The following is a 17,146-nucleotide window of genomic DNA, read 5'->3' as shown; positions in this document are numbered from 1 at the left end:
AGATGTCAGACATCCTGCAATGGCATGATGTAACATCTAAGGGCAGTGCCTATGTAGCATACGAATAACATATGCTCCGTACTGATTTCTATAGTAAGCAAGAGAATACCGTATATTTGTACAATATACCGCTGTCCGGAGAACGGATTTTTCTCAGTGTGGGCTGTTACTTGCAGGGAAGCTTTGAACAGTACGTGAAGCTCACAATGTGCTTTTTGTGCAAATTATATGCAGAATACAAGTTTCCTTATCATCTTGACTGGTTCTAATACGCTTTAGGTATCGATTCCTTTAGCTTGAAAGCTTTCAATAAGACTGTAGGTCAATCCCAACAACACTGAAGTGACAATCAGAGCTGGAATGAATGACGATACGTATTCTTCTGATATTTCAAATTAATATGGTTTTGAATGTTCACCAGATAGTTGGCTGAAACACACAAAAACTTCAACGATTGGAATGAGCATTTTCAAATCTGGTTTCAGTTCTTTTATCCTCTCTTCCTCTAAAATGGAGACATGCTTTGCACTGACTCTAAAAAGTACTACGAAATTTTCACTTTTCCCCCCTTTCGAAATAATTAAAACTGCGTTTGTCCGACTACCTATTTTTCTGGTTTCTACTCACTGTTTACTCCTTTCACTTGAAAATATTGATTTTCCAAAATATTCGGGAGGTCTGAAGTCCCACTAGCTACCTCTCTGCGTGCGCCATTAGTGTAGAATATAGTGTTTACACTGTAAGTAAAGGTTAAGATATTTTTTCCTAGACTACTCACTATTCTTCGACTATCAACTGGGGATGGGTAAAACCGGTTTTTATAAAAACCGGAAACCCGTTTCTAGAAAAACCGAAAAACCGACATTTCCGGTTCTCCGGTTCTGTTTTCACCGAAACTGGTTTCGGTGAAAACCTTTGGCAAACATAAAACTATTTTTGTGGAAACGGATTCGGTTTCCAGAGAGCAACGAAACACTATCTGGTCAGAAATAGAACAAATTTTGAAAAAAAAAAAAACGGAACCGGTTTTGAAGAAAACCAAAACCGGATTTGGTGAAAACCGAACCGGTTTTGGAGAAAACCGATAACCGGTTTCGGTGAAAACCGAACCAGTCTTGAAGAAAACCGAAACCGGTTTCGGTGAAAACGAACCGGTTTTTGGAGAAAACCGAAAACCCGGTTCCGTGCCCACCACTACTATGACCTGAATGAACGAGCGCGTACCCTCATGGGTGCGTACGGTACATCAATTAGAAAACTTGCTCTAAGCAGTGTTTCTTTCAGACGTCTTTTGCGGGGCTCTGGAAGTGTCCCCCCGGGGGAAACCAAAATAATACATCTATAATAGAATAATAAATAGAATAGTACGGTGTGAAAATATGTGCCCCTCTGAATACTAAGTGTGCCCTGGAACATTTTTTTCTGAAAGAAACACTGTCTCTAAGGTAAAAATACAAAGTAAGCTAACGCTGCGTCGATTTAACATTATTTACGTAAGTAAATTCGAATATGGTTAAACGTGTCAACTCGGAGATGTAAATTGGATTATTTTTGAATATCATTTTGCTTTGGAAGCGTTCTCAAAACGAAAACCAAGTAATAATATTTTCGTGCGAAGTGCACTTCTCCAAAGATAAATTTATTTCCTGGTTCTCTGCCTACGTTCAGTGGGTTGACAGTTGGCGTGGTTTGCTCCTTTTACGCGTATTTTATTTTTCCCATTTGTGAGAGTAAGCTGCGGGTTAGTTGTGTGTCGTAACTCTCTCTTTCTCTTTGAGTAAAAACAAAAACAAATAATTTCAACATGATATTAACATTTGACAACAAATTGTTGTATTTCTCTAACTTCCTTCTCCCTTATTCCTGTTTGAGCTCAAATTGTAAGAAGTAGCTCCATGGAGATTAATACCCTCTCTTTTTTCTTCGTTTTTCTGTTATTCTTTAGTTATTAAGTCTCAGAAGAAAACTCAAATATAATATTAAAGACGATGTGTCTTCTAATGATAAGAGAACGAAAGGTGATTGAATTCTTGGTTCAAGATCAGGACGGAACTAATGGAGCCCAGGCTCCGGCGCCCCCAGACTCAGGGGACCCCCCAAAATCCCTCTCTTTAATACTAAAATATAACAATCAACTTATTATATTATAGGCTTCAAATTCATGCTAATTTTTTCACCGCTCGCTACACTCGCGGTATTGCTAGAGTTAAGTCTTCTTCCACCAGCGTCTTCACGATACTTATTTTGTGAAGGAGTGAGCTATTTTGGGCCGCTATTACAAACCAAATTATTAGTTTGTGGTGACAATTCCTTTGAAATATCTTTGTCATTAGTTAGAACAAATCTACGAGGTTTTCCAAATCTCCTTCACAATAAAACGTTCCTATTCAAATCTATTTGGGCTCTCTGAAATACAGCATAGTTCTCAATGTTTCGATAAGTCTATGAGGCTGTAGAAGGCAGCAAAGAAATTTTATGCGCTGGAATTATTCGTAACATAGGACCCCCTGGAAATAATTGGCTCCAGGGCCCCAAAAAGCCTTAATCCGCCCCTGTTGAAGGCCGTGTCATAGGAATCCAGAGAGGAAGCAATAAGAATAATTTTGTCCTCTTATGTTATTGAAGCACGGTATAAAAATACGATTTGCCTGTCATGACTGTCTTCTAGTAAATATAAATTTTCTACCAGCTCCTTTTCCTCTCCGAGTAATTCACTGAGAAGGGAAGCAGAAAACTGTGACGTTCATAGGGCTTTCAATTGAAAAAAAAAAAAAAAGCTATACTATAGTCTCGATAATTCAAGTTGGATTATGCTAAAATTTGGATTATGATTATATGTTGAAAACTCTTGTGTATAGATTACTAGCGTTGATCACCCGCTTCACTGGGTTTAAATAAAAACTTTAAATGCATAACTCATGTCATTTGTTTGGTAAAAATGACAGTAAAAATTAAATATTATTATTGTGGGCTGAATTTCAATATAAACGGCATCGTAAGTGTCATGCTTCATCTCAGTGACGCCGAAAACTATGGATTCGACACTAATATCGGCTATTTTCGATCATTCATTCATATATAGATAGATATCCCTCTCCCCTAACTTCTGGAGCTGAAGTTGGATTTAAACGGCATTGGAAATGTTACTGGTCATCTCAGTGACGCCGAAAACTATGGATTCGACTAATATTGGTCAATGTCGGTCATCTTTAAATATCTTCCCTCTCTCCCTTTCATATGTTGTACCGTCAAAGTGAAATAATCAAAACACTCCCAGGTCTGAACTTCATGTAGGTATGTTGAAAATTTGATCGATATCGATCGGGTAGTTCACGAGTTATTAAGTCACAAAGTTAAGCACTTTCATTTTTATATATGTTGAAAATTCGACCGAGAATGGTTCAAGCGGTGCGAAGTCACAAACATAGTCACTTTCATTTTATATACACAAAGTATATGCGCGTAGATACATAGAAAACTTGGATTATACGGAGAAAAAGACTGATTTTATAGACTTTAACAACTACAATGGCTGGGGAATTATAAATGAAGTGCATTTATCTTCAAGCCAATCTAACATTACCATGTTTACATACGTAGCGCTACACTACTACTGTTTATTTTTTAACGTGAACTTTTGTTTACACTTGAAGAGCTCAATTCCAAAAGAGCCTAAGTCAAAAAAGTATTTTGTGTGTGTTTCCATCATTCTATTTCTGTAAAAGAAAAGTAATCTACATAAAACAAACTTGTAATTACCTACTTTTCGTAAAATAACTGTGAAATAATCATATATAGCAAGAGTTTTATAAATGTTTTTAGCCATGAGTTAGAAAATAACTTCAGAGAACACCGCTGACTAAGAACATTTTGGAAAACAACGTTGTTTTCTTTTCCCTACAATTAATTTGACTTATGGAGTTTTGGCATGAACCAATATTTCAAAATTGACAAAAAATTGACTTAGGCTCATTTGGAATCCACCCCTTCAATTGTAATAACCTTTTAGGAACGATTATTTTAAGATGGATCACTAGGTGTTCTCGGTGCTATGCTAAACGCTGCTTGAATAGTGCAGCGTTGCCAGATAGTATCGAGTGTTACTGATGCCAGATAATAAAGGAAGTAATGATGGAATTCTGGTTGGATAATTACTGGAGAAATTAGTTTCTGACCTTTGCCGCAATTCACAGCTAAGTTCCGCTTCTCAAACTGGAACGCTAGAATCCAGGAATTTTCTTATTGTAACTACCACAGTAAACGTTCAAATTTGGCAACAACGCGTTATGGCGCTCTGCGCAAGTTTGTTCTCGAAATATATTTCCTTACATATAAAATAATATTTAAGTAAAATGTGAAACATAATACGAAAAATGGTCGAACAATAAATCTATTTCGTAATAAGACCATTACTTTAAAATATTTTACACATACAAATAAACATTTCATTAAAAAAAATAATAATAAGATCTAACAGCAAGTGCCATCTTGTGTGCTCATTGTAAACCGAATCAAATATCTTCTTTTATTTGTTATCTTTTTCGGTATCAGAAGACACAACCAAATGAATCAGTGTCTTGTGTTGTAGCTGAAACACAACTCTATCTTGTAGTACAATATTTGTAATATGTAACGTTTCATTGCGCAGTAATTAAGGGAATGAGCTAAAATATATATCGACTTCCGGGTGGTGATCCACCTTGACTTTAAAAATGGAAAAGATACAATTTTCAACTTTCAAACTGAATTTTTATTATATTGCAATACATAGAATGCCTTATTTGACAAGTTAAACCCAAATGATTTTTATAAACCACGTCCAGTCTCTCCGTCCAGATTATGTGTTAATATACCACACTTGACATTAACGGAACTATCGATTGTGTGTTTATATGCATGCTAGTCTCTAAAGAATTAAATCAATTTCGTCCTGTCTGTCCAGATTATCTGTTTATATACTACACTCCTCATCAATGGACGATTGACTGTGTTTTAGAGATGCAAAAAAGCCGGCTTTTTTGAATCGATGGTTTTTTGCACATAAAAAGCCGGCTTTTTTGGGAAGAAAACGAGAATTTTGGAAATTTTGGCTTTTTTTATTTTCATGATTTTTCTATTTGAATAGCTTTCTTATAGTATATTCTAAAGTTAAATAAGATTTCATGACCTAAGTACCATATTTCGCTCTGGAATTCACCATCATGATGGATGGAGCACATGTTTTATGAATTAAAGTAAACATACAGTACGTAGTATTTGAGGACAATTATAGAGGATATTTAACTTTATTTTAACTTCTGAGTTATCGACATTTTTTCTTCTCTACGTCATTTCTTTTTAGTCATCCGTGTTTCATTTCTTAGAGATTAGTAGGCCTACTCTAGCTTCTAGCACAAGTTAAACTTGTTTTTCAATATATCCGTCAGAGCGTAGTTTGTCAGTATATCTGTCAAAGCGTACTTCCACATTTTTGTTATACTGTAGCTGTGCAATGATTTAGCAATAATCTTCCGGATACAACCTTGAATACAGTTTTATAGAAATAATCAGTTGCGGATTCAGAAAAGTATTTTAGGAGGTGTTTCTCTGCTTAATGTTTGCTTTTTCTAAAATTTCCTAATTTCTATTTGGAAGGAGCTTGAAGTTTATGAGTATAGGCATAACTAATATTTCGTTTTGTTTGTATTCAGCAATAATCTTCCAGATACAACCTTCAAGACCATTTATACTGATAATCAGTAGCGGATTTAGAAAGTATTTTGTGAGGGTTTTTCCATATTAATGTTTAGTTTTTTCTAAAAATTCCTAATTTTTATTTGAGGAGAGCTTGAAGTTTATGAGTAAAGGCATATTTCAATTGTTTTAGAAATTCCGTAATTTCGGGGTACAGGCTTCAATCTGTAAGACATCCCCACCCTAACCCCCTTCGTAAATCCGTCACTGCTGGTAATTAGTAATAACAATTATTTAAAAACGATAAAGGAAGTCGGCCAGGATTCGCAGTGCACGGACTATCTCTACATTCACAGATGGAATTAAGAAAAACTTTTATCAAAATGCTCGAATTCGGGGTTGAATCCCGGACTTCGCGATAGAAGTGCAAAAACTATCCACTCACTCATGGTTGTTATGCAGTTGTGCTTAACTTAAATATATTCTCTCTCTCTATGGCTTATGGAATCCGAAGGTTCAATGCCGCGTTCACAAAAGCTCTTAGCCAACGGGATCCAATTTTTACTTTATATTCCTATTTCTACGAGATCCATTTAATATTGTTCTCCCATCTGCCCCTAGGTTTTCCTAATGGGCGTTTTCAGATTGGATTTCCAGTTAAAACTTTGAAAGCGTCCCTACCTTCTTCCATTCTGGCTGCATGACCTGACCACATGAGCCTCCTAGACTTGATGACCGTAACGATGTTTAGTAAACCGTATAAATTATACAGTTCTTCGTTATGAAATTTCCCCCATTTCCGTTCCTCTTGTGTCCGAATATTGTCTCAGGATTTTATTTTCAAATACTTTCAGTCTGCGTTCTTCCCTTATCGCAAACGACCATGTTTTACAACCATACAGAACAACCATTTTATATATTTTAGGCTTTAAATTCCTCGACAGAATTCGCGACGACAAAATATTTTGAATTGAATAATAACACGAATTTCCTGATTTCAGTTGACATTCAATTTCTTTGTGGATATGATTTTTGTCTGGTAATATTGATCCTAGATATTTGAAAGTATCCACTTTGTCGGAAGTATTATTTGATATTTTAACGCATCCACAATTTGCCGTATTAGGATCCCGGTGAACTTCCATGTATTTAGTTTTCTCTGCATTTACTTCTAAACCAATGTCGCTGAGCGACATTGGCCTATGCATTTCTTTCTATTGTTCTCCTATCATCCCTATTAAATTTACATCATCAGCATACGCCGGTGAATACCATTCAGCTCTAGGGTCTGGTTGCTATCTTTAATTTTCCTTATAGCGTACTCCGGAACAATAATGGCGATAACGCATCTCCTTATTTCAGACCATTCTCGACGTTGAAACTCATGGACAAGAATTTTTCTACTCGGACTTTACTCTGGGATTCATTTAAACACATTTTAATTAATCTAACTAGCTTTCCGGTATTCCGAATTCTGTAAGAATTGTATAATACTTCCCTCCCATCCGAGTCTTAAAACTTTTTAAAATCAATAAACAGCTGATGTACTGGGTAATATATTCCCATTTCTTTTCGAATATTTATCGAATAGTAAATATCTGGTCAATAGTTGATCGATTTCCCTAAATCCATACTGATAATCTCTAATAAATTCATCTGCGTATGGAATCAATCTTGTTAATATAATATAATGTTGAGAAATGCCTCGCTAATTATTACAATAAGTTTTGTCGCCTTTCTTGTGAATCGAAACAGTGATTGATTCTTTCCACTCTTCTTAAATGTATTCGATAGTTTTTTTTTTTTTTTTTTTTTTTTTTTTTTTTTTTTTTTACAAAAAAGTTGAATGTCTGTCGTTAAAAATTCAGAAACCTTCAGGACTGGGTAAACCGTGATGGTGGTTATAAGCCTAGGAAACCACACGATCAGATGAATCGGTACTTGCCCGATTCTAATCAAGCTTAAGGAACAGTCAGTGCATTATAGAGTTCGGAATTTTACCGATTTTGCAGATCCGAAGCACCTAATAGGTGGTAACAGATTATTACGTATGTGATCAATGAATGAAAAATTTGTTCGAAACATCCATACAATGTTTATGAAAGTTAAAACTTAAAAGTTTCAAGATAGTGCAGAACCACCCGAAACCAAGCTCTTGATGTGCAGACTTTAAGATTATCATGTAAATGTATTTCTCTCATGTTTTATTTTATTTTGTTTCAAAAAGAGCGTGTGTGAAATTTTGAAGTAAAAATACTACATACAATTTTGATAGTTATTCGTGTATCATTTTTTAAAATAAAAGTACTTACTTTTGTTTATAGACTAAGAGGTTAAAAAATTATTACGTCTATTGGTTTATCCTTAGGAATTCATAATGTAAATATGTTAAGAATTTTAAAAAAAAATCTTTTCGAAATTCATGGTTTATTTTAGGTTTTATATTATTACCTACATCAACCACTAATTAAATGAGTTTTTGTGCTGTAGAGAAGCGAAACAAAGTCAGTTTTATCAATTTAAAGCAAAATTTTGAAAAAAGCCCAAAATTTCCCAAGCAAAAAAGCGAAGCAGAAAAAACCGAGTTTTTTTTTCCAAAAAAGCCGGTTTTTTCCGAGCCCTTGCATCTCTACTGTGTTTACATGCCACACTAGTCTCTAAATGGTTAAATCAACTTCATCCTTCAGTCCAGATTGTGTATATATACCATACTCGTCATCAACGGAATGATTGACTATGTGTTTATATGCCACGCTAGTATCTAAAGGATTAAATCAACTTGACACATAACGTAGGATTATACTGTTCGTACCACACTGACAATGTAGGTGAGATCAATTTGGTGATATTGACGCACACCATATTATGTTCCATTGTTCTCCTCTCGGTCTAGTGTCCGACTATTATCTTGCTTTGTGTAGAAACATTGTTATTATTATTATTAACCTAACTTGAAAACAGGAATTGGGGCGCGGTGGCTCAGTGATAGAGCGTTGACTTCTGGTGCATAGGATTCTTGGTTCGTTCCCAGCTCGCACCAAGTGCACTTTGTGGTGGACAAACACCGTGTACGTGGGTTTTCTAGGAGCTTTCCCTTTCCTCCCACTTTCCTCATTCCATCATTTCCTTCATTTCTCATCATCACCGTCTTCTTTAGCCTAGCCGGCATAACCGTGGGACGTAAAACTTAAAGATTTCATTTCATTTTTTTTGAATAGAGATTCGAAAGCCAGGACTAATTATTCTATCTAAATTGGAACAGGTAAGTTACCTTAGAGAGAGAGAGTAGTATTTTGTTTCTTCACAAAACGAGCGAACAGAAAGGAAGACTTTGCTGGGAGAAGGGATAATATGGGACAGCAGCTATAAATTGGCTTTCTATGAGCTAAGAGAAAACTACTCTACTTACACAGAAGGTGGGAAAATTTTTACATGGCTTATCTACTATACATAAAATTACACCTATAAACTACACACAAGAACGTAACATAATCTTCCAGAAGAGAATTTATCTTTGAAGTCACCCTTTTTATTTATCATTGTAGAGTACTGTAAAAATCAATGAGTTATATAAAATCATTTCGAGAGGCTTATGCACGCAAGCCAGCAGTCAGTGCTCTATATAGGAAGAAGGTCATTGATTTCGCCTTGTGTCTTCAGCTGATTGTATCTGTGTCACTGTGATTTCAACCCATCTTCCACGCGACGAAGCATCCGCATATGAGGCCACATCCTGTGTCTCCGCTGCCATTGGGTATAAGGGTCATCCGCCATCAATCTACAAGTTGTCAAGTTATTATTGTTCTTTTAGAACGTCCAAGCCTTTATATTACACTGAAAGGGAAGAAAGTAGAGTAAAGCGATGAAGTTTAGAAGTGGACAGTGGCGTACGCTAAGGGGTAGTTCTGGGTTTTCACATCCCTCTCTTTTTGAACAAGATATTAAGGAAAAATAAACATTTATCAAATTAAGATATGCAGACAAAAATCATCTATGTCTTGAAATGTTATCACTTTGGGGGGGAGCTATTTTTTTAAATAGAAAATACCGAAAAGGATAATTTTATATTACTTAACCTTCACTACAGTACAAGTTCTGGGGGCAATTGGGAGGACATAAGTACCCACCAGGGGATGATATGCTTCAATCCTAGCGTCGTCACTGCTTCTAACGAAGATATGAAATGAAATGAAATCTTTCAGTTTAACGTCCCACGTTTATGCTCTTTAGGCTAAGGGAGACGATGATTAAAGCAAGTGAATGATGATGGAAGAAATTGTGATATGATGATGTGGGAGGAAACGGGAGTACCCCGAGAAAACCCATGGAGATGATGTTGTCCACCACAAACTTATTTGGGCGGGTATCGAACCACTGGCCCCATGCATGAGAGGTAGCCTAAGCGCTCTTCCATTGAGACAACGTGCCCCCTTGCTTCTAACCAAGACTTCACTATATGTAAGGAAAGGGGTTGAGAGCAAGAACCAGGGGCGTCATTTCATACTTTGCTGGGGGGGGGGGGCAAGAACACCACCGACATAAGAATTTCATGTTTTGTACTAGTATATTAGTAGGCATCGACTAAAGTAGATGATTTCTCAAACTCTTGGGGGGGCAATTGCCCCCTCCTGCCCTCCCTAAATGACGCCCCTGGCAAGAACCCTCATTTCTTTAAACATTTAAAAGAGATATTGCTTTTCGCGGAAACAAACGCCAGAATTTAAGAGGGATAGGCACCCATGGCTTATTACAGTAATACAACATTCGGAAGAATACAACAACAGTTTGAAAAATTCTCCAAATCATTTACCAACGTTTTAATTGCTGTTGTTATTCCTGTTGTAAATGTTGTTATTGTTGATTTCGTAAGTTTAAATGTGCAAAGAGAATGAGTAAATGATATATTCAACCGTCAGCTAATAAGGTATGTAAATGCTAAAACATAGACATGTTATTGTAAAGTTTAGCAGTAACAATAGAAATTAATTAGCCATGTTTATGTTGCAGCTTTTATTTGCTTCCATTACGTAATAAGAGGCTGGCGTACTCCGTGACGTGTTCTGGTCAATAGAATTATTAGATAATATATTGACTTTGTAGTTTCTGTTTCGTTCCGAGTGTTCAATAATTTTGCGTTTAAAGGAACTTGCGAATCAAGGGCACCGGGTGTTAAAAAGCGGTGTGGGTACTCTCCCACTACCGGAAGAGCTCGAGGTACGGAATACTACACGGGCTTAGCAGGAAGTTCGGGGGTCCTGCCCCGAAAATTTTTAGAATTGACTCTCCTAAAAAAATTAACTTTTAGGTGTTACTAGCAGAATACCCGTTTTTCGCACGAGGAGAATACGTTCGTTTTGGACATAAAAGTGTCATCAATCAACTTATGGACCCAAAAAAACTATGAATTCGACTCTAATATCGGTCATTTTCAATTATTTTTACATGTCACCATCCCCCCTTAGGAGTACTAATGGGAGTTGAATTTGGATTTAAACAGTATCTGAAATGTCACTGTTCGTCTTAGCGACCTCGAAAACTATGAATTCAACACTAATATTTGTTATTTTCGATATTTTTATGTATCTCCTCCTTCCTCCTCCCCCAAGTTGCAGGGCTGAATTTGGATTTAAATGGCATCGGAAATGTCACTGTTAGTCTCAGCAACCTCGAAAACTATGGATTCGACACTAATATCGGTCATTTCTGATCAGTTTTATATATCTTCTCCTCCGCCAAGTTGCGGGGCTGAATTTGGATTTAGACGGCATCGGAAGTGTCACTGTTCATCTCAGCGACCTCAAAAACTGTGGATTCGACACTAATATCGGTCATTTTCGATCAGTTTTATATATATATATATATATATATATATATATATATATATATATATATATATATATATATATATATATATATATATATATATATATATATATATCTTCTCTTGCCCCAAATTGCGGGGCTGAATTTGGATTTAAACGGCATCGGAAGTGTCATTGTTCATCTCAGTCACACCGAAAACTGTGAATTCGACACTAATATCGGTCATTTTTGATCAGTTTTATATATCTTTCACTTCATATCTCTTTTAAAAAAATGAAATGAAATCTGTAAGTTTAACGTCCCACGGTTATGCCGGTTAGGCTAAAGGAGACGGTGATAATGGGAAATGAGTGAAATGGTGGAATGAAGAAAGTGGAAGGAAACGGGAGAACCCCGAGAAAACCCACGAGCACGCTGTTTGTCCACCACAAAGTCCACACGGCACGAACTGGGATCGAACCAGGGTCCCCAAGCACCGGAGGTGAACGCTCTACCACTGAGCCACCGCGTCCCCCTCATATCTCTTAAGTTGCACCATCAACGTGAAATGATAAAAAAAACATCCAAGGACCGAACTTCAGCTATATTGAAAATTTGATGGAGATTATTCGGGTGTTGGGTTGTGCTCCAGGAGATGTTAAGTTACAAACATAATCACTTTCATTTTATGTGTCTAGATATTAAATAGAAACGGAATTCTTTTCGTGTTTGTTTTCCTTTTTTCTTCTTTTTTCACAGTAAAAAAATATGTATTCTTGTATGAGAATATGGCGGCGTAACTAGGAACGTTTTAGGGTTCGAAGGTTCTAACCGCCGATCTAAGTTCTGGTCACACGATTCTGATCTTCAGCCATTTGTAATATAAGAAGTGTGAAAATGTTTGGCAGAAAATACCACTGAGAAACGCTCATCAATTCGTCACTTAAAATATCCTCAGTGCCAAAATTTCAGAATTTTATTTGTTTTCACTCTTCGTAAACTGTGCCCAAACTTGTTATTCTATCCTTCTTTCTCCGCTCTATAAAAATATCAAGCCCTCTATCATCTAAGAAAATGAAGTGAAATATTAGACCTTTCCTTCTTATTTCTTTCTCGTTTTCTTTTATTCTATTTTATTTTTCTTGCATTTTTTTTTTTGTAGCTTCTGAATAGTCTACCCCACAAAAAGGGAGCACCGAAGTACCTCCGGGATCTGCACCTCGGTTGTAAACAATTAATTCTTCACATATTTCTTTCTTATAAAGTACGGTGAACCAAATGTGAAGCTGAAGAGACATCCTGTCCACATTTGTTCCACTCTTCACGGGTGATTTTCACGTGTCATGCGCTTCAGTAATGCACATGGTGTTTCAGCCGTCATCTGAGTCTGAGAAACCCATAAACAAGGTCCGGACTCGATCTCCTTTCTGGTTTCCGGAGAGCTCCCTGATTCGGGTTGGACTCTCTTGGATCAAACCGTGGGATGCAGTTCCTTGTGTGGGTGATGAGACGCCTTCTGTCACCAAAAGAGAGATGTGAACTTGGCTCCCTCCGGCTCCGAAACTGGCTAGACTACTACTCGTTAGAGGAGTATCCTACATTAGGAGGCATAACTGGTAGGCAGGGATGACCTTCTCCTACAAGAGTTAGGGTGCAGTCCCCCAATTTACCTTTCGAACGCCCCAAATTTACAATTCTCCAGTTTGATTATACCATTTTCAATGAAAATCCCCCCCCCCTCAAAATATCGTCATGGACACAACTTGCGCCCTAAATCCTGCCTGTGGGCTCCATGGGTGCAGACTCTGGGCGCTGAGGGGTAGGAGCGTAACTAGAAGTTTATTGAAAAAGAATAAGTAAACAAATGTACTGGTCACAGGTGGGTTCCTTTTCGTCGTATGGGCACCTGATCTTTTGACTGTCCAGATACTCTGTAGCTAAGCCACAAAAGTTTGCTTGAGCCCTTGTTTCGATCTTTGCGTAGATATGTGACAATAAAACACACATTCCTGAGCGTACTCTCCAAAGTTATAGGCCTACAGAAATTGGATCTGCTTTTGAGCATCCCTGCCGGACGCTTCGGACCTTCGTAATAATAGACGTATCTCATTACCCTTCCTAAGAAGAGTTCTATTATGCAGTATTGGCAATTTAGAGTAGCTCTACCATACAATCTCCAGTTTGAAGCATGGTCTGGTTTAAGGTGATAAGGTAGGGCATACAAGACTGGTCTATAAGGTAAAGTAAACACTGATCTCATCAGAAATTTGAGTCAATAGTGTCAAATCGAACCATTATTATAGATCAGAAAGCCAGTAGATGAGTAGTATGGTCAGTGTTGTTACAAGACAAAATGAGTCGAGAAATAAAGTTTCTTGTATCGTTCTCGTAAAGCTTGTAGAAAACTTGTTTCGTCTCGATTATTGGAAAGCTTTTCTCGTCTCGCTTTATAAATTGATGTATAAAATTTGTGACCTGATATTTTTTCTTAATTTCATCTAAAAGTTATCAAAATCTCTTCCGTGTCACGAGAGGTGCACGAAGAGTGTGACATAACAACTAGGGATGCGCACGAGACAAGATTTGTGTCTGTCTCGTCTCGAAAATGTACTGTAAAAGTGATGTCTCGACTCGAAAAATGTATATTTATTTATTTATTTATTGGAAGAGCTGTGTCTCGACTCGAATTTTGTCAGGAAAATCCTGTCTTGACTCGTCTCTTGTGCATCCCTAATAACAACATTTAAGGTGAATCACCACCCGGAAGTCAGTACATATTTTAACTCATTCCCTTAACTACTGCGCAATGAAACGTTAAATATTATAAATATTCTACTATAAGATAGAGTTATGTTTCAGCTACAACACAAGATACTGCTTCATTTGAGATCTTAATAGAAGTGCTCAATTTTATAAAATGTTTATTTGTATGTGTAAAGTATTTTAAAGTAACGATCTTATTACGAAACAGATATCCTGTTTGTTTTTCGTGTTACGTTTTACATTTTGTTTAAATATTAATTTACACTTAAGAAAATAGATTTTGAGAAGAAATTTGTGAAGAACGCCATAATGTGTTATTACCAAATTTGTATTTTACATATACTATGGTAGTCACAATAAGAAAATTTCTGGATTCTAGCGTTCCAGTTCGAGAAGCGGAACTTAACTGTGAATTGTGGTGAGGGTCGAAAATTAATTTCTCCAGTAAGTGTCCAAACAGAATTCCATAATTACTTCCTTTATTATGTGGCATCAGTAAACACTCGACACTATCTGGCAACTCCGTACTATTCAACCGGCGTTTCGCGTAGCACCGAGAACACCTAGTGATCCTCCTTAAAGTATATTTGTTATTGGAGTGTATTGTGTAATTACTCGCGTATCGTATCTTTAAATACGCAAAGTTGATAAATATTCTTCATTGTGTTCTAACAATCTCTTTATCAATTTATATTTTTCATACTATGAATCACATAAACTAAAACAGTGTTTGAGATCTAAGACTTGGGTGAACTAATGTTACTCACGAACACGGGCGTCTCTGGCGGGGGGTCGAGGGGGACGCGTCCCCCCAAAATTTTGTAGTATAAAATATTCAATATTTTATTCTAATTTAATTTATTTACTAACGTCAGAATAACATATAAATAATAATTATTATATTTATTTGGAATATAATATTCAGGCTGTGAAACGATTATAACAGAGTTCTTGATATACCTCAGGGGATCCATGAAGGTAAGCAGAAAGGTAACAAATGAAATCTCAGGTTGGACTAGGTAGTACCATTTAAATCACTTTCTTTGACCCCCCCCCCTCCAAAAAAACTACATCCCAGAGACGCCAGTGCTCACGAGATTCGAGAAATTTCTCATTTCGTATCGATTCTTGTCTCGTCTCGAATTAAAAAAAAAAGAAGCTTCTCATCTCGTGGGCAACATCAAATATGGTGGTCAGTTTTGGTCTCATGTAGTTCGAAAAAAAATATGAGGAATAGGTTGAGAATTAGGATTAGTAGAGGCGCCCACAACTTGATTTTAGGGGGCAGTTGGTGATGAGATTATTTGGCGTGACATAATTTTCAATTGAAAATGGTGTGTATAGTCAAACTGAAGAATGATAAATTTTAGGGATGAAGGTACATTGGAAGCAGAATGGTAAATTTGGGAGCAGAAGGGTAAATTTGAGAGCAAAATGGTAAATTTGAGACCAGAATGTTAGCCTAAATTTGGGAGAAACGATGATAAATTTGGGTGGTGAATGGTAATTTTGGGGCGATGAATGATAAATTTGGAAGAAACAATGGTAAATTGTGGTTGTGAATGGTAAATTGTTGCGGTGAATGGTAAATTGTGGCGGTGAATGTTAAATTTGAGGGGAAGAATTATAAATTCGGGAGAAAATGGTAAATTGGGGAAGGAGAGAGGTAAGCTTGGAAGGTTGCACCAAAGTCCTTGGGGTGATGGTTACCCCTGAGGATTTGGAATACCATGCAGATCTACAGGAACTCTGTAATTGACTCCATTACACAGGTAGTAACTCATACATGTCGAAAAGAATTCCTTCGATACAAAGCTCTCCGACTTCCCATTGTGTTAAAGAGACATAATCTTGGTCATACTGGCTGGCAAAAGTCCATCTTTTATATGTGCGAAAGAAATCAATCACCACTCTCATAAACGTCAAAGATAGCGGTTTTTCACCGGTCAGTAACTCCAAATAAAAATAACATATGAGCAAATACATTTATTCAAACGGTATTACGAGTGGTACGTAATCTTGCTTCTCATCTTTCAAAACGAGAAAGAAGCTAGTTACGTACGTACATCATGCATGCAGTTAGTCGTGTGATCATGTGACGCCCCTGTAGATGTTCCTGTTCCTCCTCCACTCCCCCTAGTGGGTTTAGGTCGAAGTTAATGACATCAGCATAAATCGTCGCTCGTTAGTCGCTGCCATACACGACAACAAGTCAAGCCATCTGACCTACAGAGACCAAGAAGTGGGATTTGCACACTCACACACACAAAGATTAAATTTAAGTTTTTAAGAATAAGTGTATCGTGTCCATTTATCTCTTAAGCCTAAGAGAGAAAAAAAATCTGGTGGAATTTTCCAACTTGCTGATATTTTAAACATATGTATCCAAGTGAATTAACTCTTTTAAATAATAATAATAATAATAATAATAATAATAATAATAATAATAATAATAATAATAATAATAATAATAATAATAATAATAATAATAATAATAATAATAATGATAATAATAATGTTTTGGTTGTATGTTATCTGCTATGAACAACCACGAAGCATTTCATTCGGTCCTAACTACATATTGATTTATGACTTATTATCGTATAAATGAAATCGTTAGATTTGTATAAATGAAATCGTTAGACCCATTTTCGAAAAAAAAAAGCGTTTTTCTTTCTTTTTTTTCTAAATTATAATTTTCACCCTCCAGTAAACTACTATAATTTGGATGTAGGGATAAAATCCGAACATTTTTTCCTTCTCCAGAAGAATTACATAAAGCCTTAGGTTGAATGTTTCGTTGGGATATGTTCAACGACATGACCTCTAGGTGAGTGTGCATACATCGAGACGAATGAAAGAACATCAAACCACTATATGTGATGTGAACTAAGAGATTACGAATGTT

The 17,146-nt window shown here is 36.4% G+C and overlaps 1 protein-coding gene across 1 annotated transcript in view; it reads left to right on the top strand.

Moving 5' to 3' along the window:
• The window catches only part of LOC145683886 (choline/ethanolamine transporter flvcr2a-like), a 193,117-nt gene that overhangs the window by 129,429 nt on the left and 46,542 nt on the right, over window positions 1-17,146 (top strand). The gene's annotated exons all lie outside the window — the stretch shown is intronic.

This window comes from Thermobia domestica, chromosome 1, assembly GCF_964235325.1.
Source record: "Thermobia domestica chromosome 1, izTheDome1.hap1.1, whole genome shotgun sequence".
Lineage (NCBI taxonomy): Eukaryota > Metazoa > Arthropoda > Insecta > Zygentoma > Lepismatidae > Thermobia > Thermobia domestica.
Note: the sequence above shows the minus strand (reverse complement) of the source record. Positions and strands in the feature narration are given on the sequence as shown.